Raw genomic sequence first — 5,642 nt, forward strand, 5'->3', positions numbered from 1 at the left:
CTCAAATGAAACTCGGCATGACAAGTGATAGTTAACTTTAAAAACAAAATATGCGTAGTCAGTGCTTGGCGTGCCTGGCACGCCACGCGCGCTTTTCCCTTAAAACAACGTTTAACGTTGTAACACGGCGAACAGTCGAGAAACGGAGTGCGCGGTTCCACATTTTTCCAAGTTGATTATCGTGCATTCGAGAGTATTCATGACACTACGGCAGTGAGATTGTCTTGCTGAGGTCATCGTGAACAACAGAATTATACTGAAGGGGTGACTAGCACATTCCATTTTTACGAAATTTAATTGAGAAATATATAATCGCGGAAAGATTGTATTCTTTTTAAATCTAGTCTAACCTAACTTAACTTTCGTGCCGAGTACTTTCTTATCCTCAATTATTCCGAATCGGAAGAAACCTTCAATTGCTGTTGCTAATTAGCAAAATTCTATTCTGTTTCAGGTCTGGCAAAGCTTGCGATGACACGGAGAAGACAAATGAGCGAGCACAACAATGTCAGCATTCGCCGTTCGAGCTCTTTAAATTATTCACGGTTAAAACTCCTGGCCCCTCGCATTGTCTATCTCTTTTTAATGACGTCAGAAGCGAGAAAATGCACGCTAAAAATTCTTGCGAAATACGTTAAAATAAAAAGATATATTCATAAAGTAACACTTGCAATCGATTAAACAAATTTGTAAGATATTCCGTGCACTCCCTCTTTGTTCTAACAATCAATAATTTATCGTAAATTACATACAATTCATCTTCTTAACTTATTTCTTCGCTTATTTCTATTCAGATTAATTTACAATATATTTTTTTAGGATATATATTTTCATTTCAATATATTTCGCAAGAATTTTTAACATGCATTTTCTCGCTTCTGACATCATTAAAGAGAGATAGACAATGCCAGGGGCCAGGAGCCTTAATCCAGGATAGGAATTTGCAGTATTCGCTCCTCGATCATCGTACCGGGATTATCATTATATAAGAGAAATCGAATGGGTATAACTATCACATTCTATTTTTATTATATTTGAAAAGAAAATACTATTATAACTTCCTATTATTATTCTTCATTTGTACGAAGCGAACAATCGCTGCATTATTGTTACTTTTTTTTTTATTTAAGGAATTATTTTTTATTCGAAATATATATCTTTCATACTTTTAGATATTTTAACAATTTATGGTCATTAGATTTTAATAATTGATAGTCGAATAATGAACAAAAGTTCAAGAAATGCTATCGCTTGAAACACGTACTATATATAAATATTATTTTACACTGTGCGAAATATCAATATTATAATCTTCGTATCTAAAACTTTATTATCTTCAATTATTCCGAATCGAAAAAACTTCTAACTGCTGTTATTAATTAGTAAAATTCTATTTCAGATCTAGAAAAGTTTACGGCGACTCCGCAGTCAATCATCATTCGTCGTTTTCGAGCTCTTCAAATTATTCGCAGTTAATCCAGGACAAGAATTTACGGTATTCGTGCCTCGACCACCGTGCTAGGATTATCTTGCAGTGTCAGAGAATCGTGAAATATAATAGGTATAACTATCACACACTATTTTTATTAGAATTAGAATGGAAATACTATTCTTCGTATTTTTTATTCGTACAGATCGAATATCGCTACATCATCTTTACTTATCTAAAGAATTATTTCTTACTAGGAATAAACGCCTTTAATACTCTTGAATATTTTAATAATCCACAGTCATTAGATCTTAATAACCGACAGCCGTGTAATGTATAAAAATGAGTGAGACGCCCGCGTACTGATACATATAAATATATTACGTAATATTAATGCGTAATATTAATGTTATAATATAGATTCCGGTAAACGGTTGAATAAGATAACAATAGTTTTAAACGGGACTTGGTACGCCGACCAACGGCTTATCTTCTAAATAATAACAAACGTAGCCCGCGCGAAGCACATCTCGCGCTGCCGACACTCCCCGCGCGTCTCGCACGAAGCACGTCTCGCGCTGCCGGCGTCCCCCGCGCGTCCTGCGCGCGCCTCTCGCGATGTCACGCCACACCGACGTCTGACGTCACAGCGACAGTCTAGAAGCGGAGCGCGGCGTTCCCTGATTTTTTCAAGTTAATTATCGCGCATTTGAGAGTAATTGCGAGCGCGATTGCTGTGCTGAGGTTATCGTGGGCAATAGGATTATACTGAAATGTAAAAGGTGATTGGCATATTTCATTTTTATGGGATTTAATTGAGGAACACATAATCACGGAGCTTCGTAGTTTCGAGATCTAACCTAACCTAACCTTACGTCGAATATCTCATCCTTAGTTATTCAGAATCGAGAAACATCATTAATTGCTGTTATTAATCAGCGAAATTATATTCTATTTAAGATCTTGGCGACACCGAGGAGTCAGATGAGCGAGCACGAGAGTCAGTATTATTTGTCTCTTTCGGAGTTAATCCAGGACAGGAATTTGTAGTAATTGCGCTTCGACCATCGTGCTAGGATCATTGTGTACACTTGAAGCATCGTAAAATTGGAAAAGTAACTATCACATTTTATTTTCATTACATTTAATCAAGAAATGCAATCATAATTTCTGTATTCTTAATTCTTTATTCTTAATTCACTAATAAATACCTTATTATTGTTACTATATATATATAAAAAAAATATATATATAATATGTATATATATATATATATATATAAAAGTTAGAAAAATTATTTTTTATTCAACATACGCAATTTTATTTAATTCTTTTGGCGGGCTAATAATCATTAAATCTTAATAACCGACAGCTGTGCAATACACAAAAGAATGGTAAGCATCATTCGTATTGAATAATTAAATATTATATTACATAATGCAAAATGTCAATATTACAACATAGATTCCGGTAAAGAATAAAAAAATGTAACGGTCTCAAGTGGGACTCGGCGCGCCTCAAGCGAGAGTAAACTTCCAAAACAATAACATACGTAAGTTATATATTTATACGGCGCGCTCTTCTCGTCATAACAATGACAGACGTCACAGCGGATAGTCGAGAAACGCGTCGTTATTGATTTTTCCAAATCAACTATCGCATATTCGAGAATATAATGGCAACTCTTCGCGAGCGTGTTTGTTGTGCTGAGGTTATCGTGAATAATAAGATTATTATATAAAATAGAAAGGGTAACTAGCATATTTTGTTTTTAGTAAATTTGATTGAGAAGTACAAGTTGAACGTCGTATTCTAGAAATTTAACAATTTAATCTGAATATCTTATCATCGATTTTTCCAAAGTTGTAACATCTATATTACTAATCAAGAAAATTATATTTTTTGTTTCAGTTGTGTCAGGGTTTGTGGTCACACGGCAACTACAATGATGGATATGCGGATGCAGATGCGGTACCGGAGGATCCGGTTTGGGCGAAATGCGGTCGGCTCAAAGGTGAGATTATTAATTTCTTGTGTTTTTTTCGTTTAATTCTGCGATCAGAAGCTAAGATATAATTTCTTACTAATAATTATCCAATAAATTTTGTTGAATAACGATTGTATTAATTTAACCAATTATGTGCTTACTTATTTATTAACTCAAATCCAGAAAATTATCTAATTTACTATATTTTTGTTACAGGTAAGAAAGTAAAACATGACTGATCTTTGAGACATTCTTGGTACAACTTGTAGTATGTAAGTGAGTGAGAATAATGTGTGGAATAATTGAAAATGATAAACTTCAGGTGATAGAGTTTATTGAATTTTAAAATCAATGCGATTTACTTTGCTATAGAATATTGCATGTTGGTTTCTGCATATATATGTATGTGTTGTATCATACAAAATATATTATTCAAATCAATTAAGGAATCAACTTAAAATGTCTACATTATTCAGTCGATATTTCAAGAGTGTATTGAACGCTCTTTATAAATTTATAAATATTCGATGCAATCTTTAGCAAGAATACTTATTTAAATGTAAAATTTTATTTATTTATTTTGATATTCAATTGAAATGAAATGAAAACTAACAAAATTATTTATTCAATGTGATCCTATAATTGTTTTAAATAATATATATTTATTGAGCACTACAATGTGCTCCCGATTGCGCATCAGAATTGCGCCAATGCGCCCAATTGCGCATCAGAAATGCGCTAAGTTGCGCATCAAAAGTGCGCCAAATTGCGCATAAGAATTGCGCCACTGCGCATGAATTACGCGATTATTTTACTCGCGTTTACTTAGATGTCGCGATTGTCATTTGTTTTTTAGATTTTTCATACACGCCTTTGCATTATGAGTATATATATATATATATATACACGCGTTTAGTAAAATGAATATAAATCTGATTTATTTAAATTTATCGGAATAAATGACGGTAAGCGATCCTTAGCGAAGTAATCGAACAGAAATACGTATCATTCGTGGAAAGATAATCGAGAATATAAAATAGAAATATTTCGCTTGTTTACGCGTTACGGTTACGGTGAGATTTACGTTGTTCTTAATTATTTCGTTCGATCTCTTAAATAATTTGGCGACCGGTTTGCAATTCTTTTATACGTCGTGGGTGACAATACTCAAATAAAAATTTAGTCCGTAAATCTCATGAGCGTTGATTTATTCCTGAAATGACCGAATCTACCGCGACTGGATTTATGAAGCGTCTTCGCAGATGTCAATTTCATTCTGTTAAACGAAAATTCATAGATATCGTGCCTAAACAAAACTTTACAGCAATGCCGCGGAAATATTCAGCGGCGGCATAAAACGCCGTTAAAATAAAAATATATTAATTGCGTCGCGAGTGTCAAAGTGCAATCAACGTGGGACGTGGATGCAGCAGCAGCCAATTTTTTCGATTAGCTTCGCCAGACGTAGATGGATCTGACTGGACGATGGTGGACTTTGTTGGACGTCGGGGGATATCAACCTGCAATGGTGAGTGTTGATTTCAACACTCATGAAGTGTCATTCAAAGTAGTTCATGCATGCTCAAACCGCATTGATTTCATTTTTCCATTAACACGTTGAGTGCCGTGATGATCATTAGTGAACGGTGATATTATTACTTCTCATTAATTACATAAATAATTAATACATTAATTTATACAAATATAATTAATTGCATATGAAAAATTAAGGCTAGTAGAGAACTAATGATCGAGGTAAAAGGTATACATATTTCGAATTACATTTTCTCATAGTTTTCATCTTTAGTAATTTAGTTGTCAGTTAAATTTTTGTATAATCGATAGAAATCGGCGTGGTAGTCAACGTGTTAATGAGATAAATGACATGTTCTTTTAAGTTTTATGCGCTGGACGCTAGTCAAAATACTTATAATGATGACAATGTGTTTTTTACATTTGAACATTTTCTCTGTGTTGAAATATTTATAAAATTTGCTTATCTTCGTGAATAATACTGACATATATTGCTGTTTTACGTCTTATATTTTAAATATAAGACTTTCAAAATATTGGGGTGGGAAAACACGAGATTTCTTAGTTTTATTACACGTACGAGGGTGGTCTGAAAAGTTTCCGACCTCAACGTGAAGATAGCAGCACTTGTAAATAAAAGCTAGTGAATTTCGTTGTTCATCTGTTGACAGTTACTCACCGAAGTTTCAGCCA

The 5,642-nt window shown here is 33.7% G+C and overlaps 1 long non-coding RNA gene across 6 annotated transcripts in view; it reads left to right on the forward strand.

Moving 5' to 3' along the window:
• Nucleotides 1-856: 856 nt before the first annotated feature.
• LOC116845994 overlaps nt 857-5,642 on the forward strand; it is a 221,068-nt gene continuing 216,282 nt past the window's right edge. For 4 of the 6 annotated variants that reach the window (XR_004378382.1, XR_004378383.1, XR_004378379.1 and 1 more), the window contains exons 1-3: nt 2,028-2,211; nt 2,390-2,544; nt 3,341-3,443. This is a non-coding gene — a long non-coding RNA (uncharacterized LOC116845994). Of the gene's footprint in view, nt 1,004-1,399; nt 1,562-2,027; nt 2,212-2,389; nt 2,545-3,033; nt 3,181-3,340; nt 3,444-5,642 lie in introns of those variants that run through there. The other 2 variants (XR_004378381.1, XR_004378380.1) reach the window with 2 other exon arrangements.

This window comes from Odontomachus brunneus, unplaced genomic scaffold, assembly GCF_010583005.1.
Source record: "Odontomachus brunneus isolate Ranch 3 - 2012 unplaced genomic scaffold, Obru_v1 Obru_scaffold_059, whole genome shotgun sequence".
Taxonomy (NCBI): Eukaryota; Metazoa; Arthropoda; class Insecta; order Hymenoptera; family Formicidae; genus Odontomachus; species Odontomachus brunneus.